Source organism: Pipistrellus kuhlii, unplaced genomic scaffold (assembly GCF_014108245.1).
Source record: "Pipistrellus kuhlii isolate mPipKuh1 unplaced genomic scaffold, mPipKuh1.p scaffold_m20_p_3, whole genome shotgun sequence".
Lineage (NCBI taxonomy): Eukaryota > Metazoa > Chordata > Mammalia > Chiroptera > Vespertilionidae > Pipistrellus > Pipistrellus kuhlii.
Genome location: NW_023425529.1, coordinates 70,110,868 through 70,122,691, shown reverse-complemented (window position 1 = coordinate 70,122,691; position 11,824 = coordinate 70,110,868). Strand labels below are relative to the sequence as shown.

At 34.6% G+C, this 11,824-nt stretch overlaps 1 pseudogene; it reads right to left on the bottom strand.

Annotated features, from left to right (window-relative positions):
* Positions 1-535: 535 nt before the first annotated feature.
* LOC118729537 lies at positions 536-1,789 on the bottom strand (annotated as a pseudogene).
* Between the last annotated feature and the right edge of the window lie 10,035 nt (positions 1,790-11,824).

The window sequence follows — 11,824 nt, the reverse complement described above, 5'->3', positions numbered from 1 at the left end:
CTAGTTTTTTGAAAGTTTCCTGGCCCTAATGTATTTTTTTTGTTGTCATTCAGTATAATTTTATTTACTGTTTATTGCACATGATTTAAGGTCTGTAATTTCTAAACACTAAAAATTCAAAGGACTATTTTTTCCATGAAGTTTAACATTAACATTAATGAATTTATATATTCATGTGTTTTTATTGTAAACATCTGAATTATTCACATTGTCATAGATCCTGAACTCATAAGTGTGGACCATGCACAGGCTGGCAGCAAGCCAGGAAGCCACTCTGCAAGTAAACAAATACTCTACATAAGGAGATAAGTCATAGCACAACATTTAATGTCCAACCTAAGTCACCTCAAGAATGTTACATATATTGACTTCTTAATTCATATTGTATCAGGAACTCACCTGCTTGGTTGGTGACAGGGTTGATCTGGTTTCAGGAGGATTATTCCTGAAATAATTAAGGAAAGGGGGGCTCAATCTTTCTTCTTGGTTGCTTGCTCCTCCCAGCACCTTCATCTTTCTTCTTGTCCTCAGCTTCTTAGGCATCTTCTCCTTCACCTTTACCTTCTTTTTCCTCCTTTGCATCCTCAAATTCTTCTTTGGCATCTTCTTCCTCTTTCTCTCCTTCCTCTTCCTCAGCCTCTTCCTTCCCTTCTCCTCTCCTTCAGCTTCTCCTTCAAAGGGGGTTCAGCCTTAGCTTCCTTGGCTTTTGCAGCCTCAGTGGTCTCTTCCATCTCTAACTGCTCCTCCTGAACATGGCTGGTGTATTAAGAAGGGGAGAGTGGACATCAAGTAGGAGCTAGTCTGTAAACCACCATATGCAGATCAACCAAAGACCTGGGAACTCTGGGAGTAGCCGCTGGCTATGCTTCCCATGCTGGTGAAACTGAACTGGGTCTTCTCACCGCCATCTTCATATTGAGGAGGTCGTGGTATTCTTTTAAATATCATGCCATTTCACTCTTTGTAGTTCTCAACTCATTTTCTAATTTGTTGATTGTGTCCTGCATAGCACTGTCGTTGGCATTCTGCTTATCCTCCAGCTTTTGAGGTTGCTTTCCCAGCGCTACGTTCATGCCCCGGCTTGCTTCCATCTCCAGGTTCTTGGCATTGAGCAGGCATTGGCTCTCGGACATCTCATCTTTGGTGGCGCACACTGAGTAGGTGTTCTTGGCAGTGCTCTTGATAAGCACAGTGAAAATGCTCTTGTACCTTTCTTCTGCTTTCTGCATGTTCTTGGCAGCCAGCTTCTTGTAGTGGCTGCAAGTGTCCTTGAGCAGAGTGGAGAGGTCGGACTTGGAGAACACGTCCATCTCTACGGAGATCTAAGCGTACTGAATCTGCACTTGCAGCTCGGTGATCTCTTCTTGCACCTTCTTCAGAAAGGCGAGTTCATCCATCAGGCTGTCCATGCACTTTTCCAGCTCAGCGCAAGCAAGAGCCACCTCATCTGCACCTTTGCGCACCTCCATCAGCCAGCCCTCTGCATCCTCATGTTTCAGCAGCTCCTCCTGGTAGCACGCCTGCAGTTTGTTTCTAGCCTCTTTGGAGCCCTGGTCCCTCCTAACTTCCCACTTCCCTCTCCTCACCTGGGATGGGGTGTGGTGGCACTCGGCACAGGCATCTCGTTTTCATTAAAATGTTCAACCTGGGCTTGCTCCACCCGTGTCCACAGATGGCCCGTGGGCAGTCAGTGTTCCCGGAGACCCCCAGGTCCCTAATCTTCACCTGGACCCCGTGGGCCATGTCTGGGGCTGCCTTCTCCACCTGCATAAGCAAATTTACCCGCCATCTTTGTTGGGTTTATTTTATTATCATTCCTGATTGGCTGTGGACAGCAGAGGTGAGGTCAATTAGTATCTTTCTCTTTTATTAGTGTAGATGGCTTAATCTTTCTGGAAATTGCCTTTGGCTAAAAAGAAGCTGTCTTGCCCAAGATAAACTCCCTCCCCAAGTACATCATGTTTCTAATGACTGGCTCATAGTAGTGTTCAATGCTTGACCATTTGTCTTGTATAAGAAGGGTACTTGCTCTTGATAGGATGGGCTGAGGGTGCAGTTGAAACTACATTACAATCAGCTTCTCCTGAGAGCACCCTCCTAAAACCCCTTGCATTCAATTCCTCTCCATTATAGTGTCTTTCTCCGAGAAATCTGGCCTAAATCTAAATGAACATAATCTATTGTCACACTTACCATTTGAATATTTGAGAAATAAATAGAACTCTCTCTCTCTCTCTCTTCTGTGTACAATACTTTGGAGAGGAAAGAGAACGGATTGTGGTTTTAAAAATAGCATGGATATACATATATATTTTTTAATATAGATTAGAGTTGGTATGTGGACACATGAGAGCAGAGGGAGAAGTAAAACTACATAAAGAGTCATGTCTCTTAATCTCCAGATATTTGGCATCTCCCTCATTATATTTTATTTTTTAAGCAAAACAAATTTATCAAAAAGACACTAGCATACTTCACAGAATCGAATGAAAAACTGTAGGCATCATGCCATTTCTGGTCAACTGAACCTCGATATTCTCAAGATAGATTCTGAAGTCTTTCATCTTTGCTGTTTTCAGAATAATAGCTTCATTCTTTCCATGTGGTGGGGGGAAAAAAATGCTCTGAGGTTATATCCATACAGCTCTATGACCATAGAAAAACAAGGTATCTTTACTCCCTCCAGATGCATAACCATAATCCTCCAAAACCCCAGTGCACAGATGCACTAAGTCCAGTTAACAAATCCAGAGAAGTTATTCCAATGATTATTTCTTGGATTATTATGTCAACACCTGGACAAATATCTCTATGCTAGTTTATGGATTATGAGCCCCTCACCTTCTGTCACATGCCTGCCCCAAGGATGAAGGATCAGATTCCATTACCAGGAGGAGTTGAGGAGGAGTGCGGGTCAGAGGAAGACAGTAGGCACCACAGTAACTGAGACATACATATTGATTAAAAGAACTTGAATAACTGCTTTAGTTCTCTGTTTTTTTTCTTCCTTTTAAATCAGAATGTAAAAAAAGTAATTTAAGTCTGTATAGACAAGTTTTGGAATTGATGAGGCAAGGCAAGAGTGAAGTGAGCATGGGGAGTAGCATGGTACAAGCTTTAGGAGCCAATTTAATTTCAAAGTGTGTTATCAAAATTGCCAATGTTTTAAGTCTATTCAGATATTTAGTTATTTTGCAATTTGAGTTCCATCAATGAGGCCTTACCCTTTTATGCTTACCAAAATTGACCATGGATTATAAAGGTTTAACAAATTGGGGTGACAAGACTTGTTCTGTTGAAGGGATATAAACCCTGAAGTTAATTTCAAAATAACGCTTGGAAACAAATTTGCTAATTGTCAGTAATGAACAAGGTCTAATTTTCCAATCATTTGACCATTTCCTATCTGGTTAATAGTAAATCCTTTGAGTATTAGTTGCTTGATGATTTTTCATAGAATTTGAGAAATAACCTCCACTCTCTTGCCTTTTGTTCTTATCATATCACAATGAAAGATAAAATGTACAGTTTTACCTCCCAGCCCCCCTTGTGCAGTCTGGTGGTTGAGCGCCAACCTATGACCCAGGTGAGGGATCAATTCCTAGTCAGGAACATGCTGGGGCTGTGGGCTAGATGCCCAGTGTGGGGTGTGCAGGAAGCAGCCAATCAATGATTATCTCTCATCGTCAATGTTTCTATCTCTATCTCCCTCTTCCTTCCTCTCTAAAATCAATAAAAATATATATATTTTTAAAAGTACAATATTAACAGCATGTACAACAGATGTGATTTTTATTTTTTTTTATTTTCCCCAATGGAAGGGCATTCCTTGAACTTGTCTGTGAAATTTCCAATATTACTAACTAAATTTAATTTTCATTTGTTGAGGATATAAATTAAGAGATTGACTTCAATGAGCCAATCAATCTCCTAACCTATTTGACAAAATCATGTGTATATAATTGTGCTCTATTTGTACATGCACATATATTGGAGACTTAATTTTTCATCAGAATTTCCAAGGCATTTGTGAAACAAAAATTATTTTAAAAGTGAAGTAAAAAATGTGGGAGATAAGAAGTTATTTCTTATTAAAATAGAAACATATAAATCATTTTAATACTTTGGACCTACTTCATTCCATTGAATATTTATAGTAATACTATTTGCAAAGAAAAATCAAGTAATTGGTCAGAGCTACATTCTGTTTTAAGCACATTATATACATTACTTAATTTAATATTTGATACTGTGCTAGAAAATAGGTATTATCACCCCCCCCCCCCCCCAAATACAGTTGAAATTATTATAACTCAGAATAGTGAGATACTTATTCAGGTTCATATAATAGTGAATGAAAAAGTCAGAATTGGTATTCATTCCTAATTCTAAATCCCATTTTCTCTTCAAGAATATGGTGGACACTTAAGAAAAAATTAGTTTAATTAAATTAAAATTTTGACACAAGAAATGTGTGATAAAAGAGAAATGAAACATATTTACCTTTCATTAAACAGTCCTTCACATAAATGTTAATATGTCTTTGACCCATCTCCATCTCAGAAATATTCTTTATTCCTAATAGTTTAAAAATATGTTTGATAAGGAATATCTTTTTAATTTTTATTTTTTTGTTCAAAAAATTTTGTCAAACTGCTTTCATATGCCTGGCATTTTTTGTGGAATGGAGAAATAAGGAAGATACTATCTTTGTCTTTTAGGGACCAACATTCAAGGAAGAGAAATAAACAAGAAACAATTTTAAAATAAAGAAAACAAATAATTTTAAATACTGTGGTCAAAGAAGCCCTATTAATTTTTGTTGTCTAAAATTAACTTTTTAACTCTACTAAATCTACCAAATTTGCTCTTCAAATTCTAAGAAATAATGTTTTTTAATACATAAAACCTAATATGATTACATAAAAATGTGTATAATAATTTAGACAGAAAATGAACTATATAGTGCATCTCACCTAATATATATTTTTTTTAAATGAGGAAACAGAATTCCTTAATAGTTAAAAGATTTTTGGAAATTACACAGCCCTATATGGGATTAGAAGCTGAATATCCTGTATTCTGGGCTATTGACACAGAGCCCCTGTCTATGGGGTATTCTATAAAGAAATGAGACTTCTGGAACAATTATTTTTGTAAATGAGTGCAAATAATTCTTCCCAGCTTTTCTGTCTATTACTTTAATTGTATTGAGAATTTCTTTAGAATTCTTATGCTTTCCAATTTCCTTGAAGTTCTGAGGAACATAGTCTGGAATTTATTACATAGAAAGTACTAATCTTCAAAAAAAAAAAAAAAAGAGAGAGAGAAAGAAAAAGAGAAAAGAGAGAGAGAGAGAAGAGAGAGAGAGAGAGAGAGAGAGAGAGAGAGAGAGAGAGAGAGAGAGAGAGAAAGAGAGGGGGAGAAAGAGAGAGAGGACTATCAAATTATGGAAAATAAAATATGTTTCTTTAAAGTCATTTAATACATTGCTCTCTTTATGTATTACCAAATGAAGACCCAGAAAGTGAAATCAATAAAAATGTATTTTGAAAAAATATAAAGGAGCTGGAGCTGCTATGCTAGAGGAACTTCCTTGCACAATTTATGTCTCAAACCTTTGGAATGTTAAAACTGGGAAAAATAACCTTGGGTTGAGGCTAAGCAATGTTCTTTCCTTAGAACTTGCTTGTTAAGACAGAAAGAAAGCAATTATTGGACTACTAGACTTATGACTACTGGACAAAGCAATTTAAAACATAGTTTAGAATTAATAAAGAGTATGTCATGTTATCTGCACGGATAGAAATGCCTTTCTTCTACTGATTTAAGCATCCGCTTTCCTCTCTCATAAATACCCATTGCCTTTGTCTACAAATTGAAAAGTTTTTTTGGGCTTCTTCCTGAATTAATGATTCCCAAATAAATATTATTTAACGTCAAATAAATACCTTGTTCTTTTTTAAATATATATTTTTTGATTTTTTACAGAGAGGAAGGGAGAGAGATAGAGAGTTAGAAAGATCAATGAGAGTCATCAACCAGCTGCCTCTTTCACGTCCCCTACTGGGGATGTGCCTGCAACCAAGGTACATGCCCTTGACCGGAATCGAACCTGGGACCCTTCAGTTCGCAGTTTGACGCTCTATTCACTGAGCCAAACCAGTCTCAGCAAAATACCTGTTCTTGTCTCAATGTGAACAGCCTTTTTATTTTAGACTAGCTCTAACATACCAAAAGAACATGTGAAGCACAGCTTAAGTGTATTCAATACAAGTTCAAAGATTTGACAATGGCACAAAGAGATGCCTCTCAAATGGTGTTTTTTAGTTTTTAATTCATTAGAAGCCAAACCAGTGAAGGAGTTAACTAGTCAAGAGTATGGTGTGAAGCCTGAAATCTGGGAGAAAACCAGGGGTCTTACAACAAATGTAAAATAGCACACAGGCATTTCTGATAAAGCAGAGAAATAATTCTAAAGACACAGAGGGAACAAGAGATAGGGCAGAGTATGGCAGAAATTTGACCTAGGAATAAGAAAACATTGCAATTTAACCACCTCTTCCCTCACTATCATGTTACATTGATAGTGAATGTTTGAGGGTTTCCTGGCTTCAACTAACTCAGATTTAATAGTAAGAATTAGATAAATTCTATAAATAGATAAATGTGGTTAAGGTAAAGAGTGTGTGGTCACAAGTGAAAGCAGATATGTTTTTAAATAGGGTTTCTATAAACACCCTGACTATGTAAGGGTGTGGAATGCTCCCGCCTAACCTTGTTTTAAAATCAATTGGAGAAACATTTCTTTTGAATTTGAGTAAGATGGAAGAGAAAAGCCAGTATGTTTCACTTCTGTTGACAGTCAAACTGGGGTGGCTTTGATGTGGCATTTTGTGGCTTTTGAAAATACAGTCAAATAACTGAGCACTTACAAATGTTATATAAACAGTTCAATCTATCACAGCATATATATATATGAAAAATCTGATGTTGAACAACCCACACACTGATTTAATGCTCATGACAGCTCTTAGAACCTGTTAACATCACCATTTTATCCTAGCTTCCAAAGTGGGGGGGGTATTACATTAGCTATGTGTTGTAGCCTGATGATGAAAGCTGTGATAGTTTTGGGGTCTCTTTAACCTTAAAGAATACATCTAATCTTTATTGTTTTGTAACAAAAATTCTAAAGCAAGCGGGAAAAGCCATATGGTACTCCAAACCACAAGGGAAATTATACTTCTTTATATAAAGCAATCCCACTAGAAAAAAAAGGGTAACCCTTCTGTTTATCATTATATTTTATGAGATAACTTCAATGAAATCATGGAAGTATTATCACATGAACTGCAAAGGGTAAATCTGTTTTGCCAGGGACCTCAAAGAATAGGAAATTTGGGGTATGGCACAACTGGAGCTGATTTCCACCCTGTAAATGAGGCTCAAAATGTGGTGTGGGGGAGAGACAGAAGGTTTCTTGCCATCAAAGAAGATGGTCAACATTTAAAACTTTTATGTGGGATATGAGGGTATATTTTACATGCCCAATTCAGAAATAAAATGCCCTTTTAATACAGTTTGCTTTGATATTTTATGTGGGTAGACTTTGTCTGGGTTGAGTCAAGTGTTCCAATGTGTGAAGGAAGTACCAGTAAACATGCACAGAGAACTCACTTTTATATATATATATATATATATATATATATATATATATATATATATATATATATGTAGTGATGGTTTTTTAGAGGAAAATTGATGAAGTCATAGCAAAAGTATTTCTATCAAATGAAAACTACCAGTTCTCTCTATTCATTTCCTTTGGAAAATAGAGGATAAGTATATATTTTTAGCAGAGTGTGTGTTTTTTTCACATATAACAAATAATTTTTTTGCAATAATAATATCTTTGTCTCCTTTTTTCCATATGCTCTTTTCTTCATTCACCAAATATGTGCCATGTGACAGATGTTGCAATATAATGACAGTAACAGCAGCCGTTGCATTTGTATACCCTTTATCATGCCACATAGCAAAATAGGTGATCCATGCTGATCAAGATCAACAGCCATAAGAAAGCTGTGAGGGAAGTGCTCACACTTCACACTGGAGAAAAATTGTGTTGAGCTAGGTTTGGGGCGTGATTTTCTTCAGGCTGATTATGGGCCTAATATTTGAATCCAGGCTATCTGATTCCATAGCTCAAATCTTTTTTTTTAATATATTTTATTGATTTTTTTACAGAGAGGGAGAGAGAGGGATAGAGAATTAGAAACATCGATGAGAGAAAATCATAGATTAGCTTCCTCCCGCACACCCCCTACTGGGGATGTGCCCGCAATCAGGGTACATACCCCTGACTGGAATCGAACCCTGGACCTTTCAGTCCTCAGGCCGAGGCTCTATCCATTGAGCCAAAACGGTTTTGGCCATAGCTCTAATCTTGATGGCTTTTCTAGCCTCAAGTAACATATTTTAAGGGTGACACAATTAATTATTCAGTCACCAAAAATTATAGAACATTTATAGATTATTCACAAGGGAATGAAAGAAATGTGTTTTGAATATTTTTCTGTGTTTAAAAGATGTGCCCATAAACATGAAATTAACAAAAAAGCAAACAAAACAACAACAACAAAAAAAACACAATGTTTCATTATTCAAATACATATGTATGGGTGAGCATTGTTTTGTAACATATTTCTGAAATTGTGTTGCCTTCTTGAAGATTTTGCTTTCAGGTGATGCTTAAATAAAATATGGAAGCAATATGGAAGTATTACTTCCAAGACATTTTCTCAGTATTAGAATCTCAGTCTCTCCACAATGGTACTCATCATCACAGCTTTATCATCAAATGTTTCATTGTGAAGCTTCAGGGTCACGTGAGAGCCATCTCCCTCGACTTTTTGGTATTTGCGCTCTGTTTCCTGACAAAAAACAAACAAACAAAAACAAACAAACAAATGAATGAAAAAACAAACAAACTAGAAAGTATAATCTCAGATCATATTAATGAAGATGGAATTATTGGGATCTTTCATCATAGCAACTTCAGCCAAAAACTAGTCAATCACATTTAAGATAGGAGCACTGGGTATTGTAATAGAGATTGATTTGTTAAATTTGAGGTTTGAAAAAAAAAATCTAATTTATAGTCAACTATGGATATTTTATATTCCATTCTTAGTAATATTGTAGTATAGTTTTGCATATAAAATAATATTTGGAATCAAGAGCACTTTATTCGTTAAAATAAGTCTAGAATTTTGAAAAAAATCAAACTATCTTATTCAATATAGTAAATTGCCTTCATTTATTAATTTTATTTTATTTGATAATCACTTTTATAACATATCTCAAAGTAAATATTTCTATAATATCTGGTCTAGCTAGTAAAAGATTAATTTTGCATAGCTTTAAAATATTTGCAATTATGTAAGCCAACTCATCAAATGTTTTAGAAATATAAGAGTCTAAATGTGAGAAATCGTGTTCTGTGCTTTTAATTTAAAAGTGAAAACATCAGAAAGGGATAGGGTTTTTAAATTGATAGCCTTCATCATAATATATCTTATACTGAATTTTAAACAGAACATGCTGACTGAAAGGCAAGAATGATTGTCATTGAAATGCAAGGCTCATCAAATTATAATGTCAACTTTCTAATGAAAATGCTTTCCTACAGTCTTCTCAATTGACAGACTGTCATCACATAATAAAAACTGACAAGTTATTGATAAATTAGATTGTTTTTTAAATTATCCAAAGCAACTAATCTTCAAGCAACAAAGAGTATATAACTCTTCAGTTAAATATATCATTTTTTTTTACTTTATAATCATTTTAAAGAAAAAGTATTTAGATAAACTTGTAGATTTCTAAGTAAATACAGAAAACAATTGCACATTATTAAAAATTTCTAATAGCTTAAATGTGAAATTGAACACATAGTATATGATTGAAGAATATTATAGTGATAGAGAGGAACAGTAAAATGTAAAGCTTAATTTAAAAGAAGATTAACTTTGTTCTTTATAAATCATTTCTAAAAGTTGCAAAATATAAAACGTTGGTTATCTTAAATTTTTTTTGCTAATATAATTGAAAATATAAAGAAAGGGATACAAGAATAGACTAAAAGTTACAATTATACTGGAAATTCTCTTCAGTATTTTGATATTATGTCTCCTGATTCCTGGAGCTTATGTCTACTTTCTTTGTTTATTCCCTTACAATGGTGGAACATCTTCCATTAGTCTCTTAAGAATGAATTGGCACAGAGTAAGTTGCTGATAAAATGCATATTTAAAATGCTCATTTTGCCAAAGCCTGTTCGGCTCAGTGGTAGAGCGTCGGTCTGCGGACTGAAGGGTCCCAGGTTCAATTCCGGTCAAGGGCATGTACCTTGGTTGCGGGCACATCCCCAGTAGGGGGTGTGCAAAAGGCAGCTGGTCGATGTTTCTCTCTCATCGATGTTTCTAGCTCTCTATCTATCTCTCTTCCTCTCTGTAAAAAAATCAATAAAATATATATTTTTTAAAAATAAAATAAAATGCTCATTTTATCATTACACTCAATAAAGGGTAAATTTAAGTTGAACTGATTTTTCCTCAGAATTCTGCGGGTATAGCTCTAGTCAGTGTGTTTCTTCTAGCTTCCACTGTTGTTGATAACGGATACCTTTCTAATTTCTGACATTCTGTTTATGGATCTTTATTTTCCCCCAAATGAAGGACTTAATGATTCTCATCTTTATACTTTTTTATGTGAGTCTTCATGATTAGTGCATTGGTGTGGATTTTGTATTTATTTTTATGTGTATGTATGCACATGCATATGTTGTTTTTATTAATCTGGACATTATATCCTCTAATTCTGAGAATATTTTTTTATCTCTTAACAATTTTTCCCTTTCATTTTGAACTCTTATTGAAGAATTCTAAATTTAGATATTAAAACTACCAAATGATATTCTTTATTTTCTACTATTTTAATAAAATTAGGTTTTTCTTAAAATAATTTACATATAGCCAAATTCTTATGTGCACATTTCTGTGAGTTGTTACACATGCATGAAGTTGTGAAATCACCATGAAAATCAAAGTACAGAATAAATTTATCACCCCATAAGTTCCCTCATTAACCTTTGCAGTCCACTCTTCCCATCCAAGACCCTGGAAACCCATAATCTCTTTTCTCTCTCCAAATATGTGCCTATTCTGAAAATTTAATATTAATGGAATTACACAGTACATTGCCTTCTACGCCTAATCTCTTTGACTTACAATAATGCTTTTCTAAGTCACTGATATTGTTAAATTTCCTTTACTTCATACCTATGTTTCCTGAGTAGAATTTCCTTGTTTGGATATATTCCAAAATGTTTTATTAATTAGTCATCTTATCAAAATTTTGATTTTTTTTTCAGTTTGAGAAAATTATAAACAAAGCTGCTAAAAAATGCTACAAACACTCTTATAGAAGCATTCTGTGGACGTTTACTTTCATTTCTCTTGGGTAAATAACTAGGAGTGGATTTACTGATCTTATAAGTTTGTTTCACTTTAGAAGAAACTTCCAAATGTTTTTTCCAAAATGTAACTGTGCAAATTTGCATCCTGAAGAGCAATGTCTGAAAATCTTGTACTTACTCCATATTCTTCAAATATTTGTCAGCATTTGATATTTTCAATTTTTTCCTTACTTTTTTATTTTATTTCAGTTTAGTTTTACTTTTAGTCATTCAAATAATCATTTAGTGGTTTCATGTAGTTTTAATTTTTACTTATCTGATGATTAACAATACTGAACAATT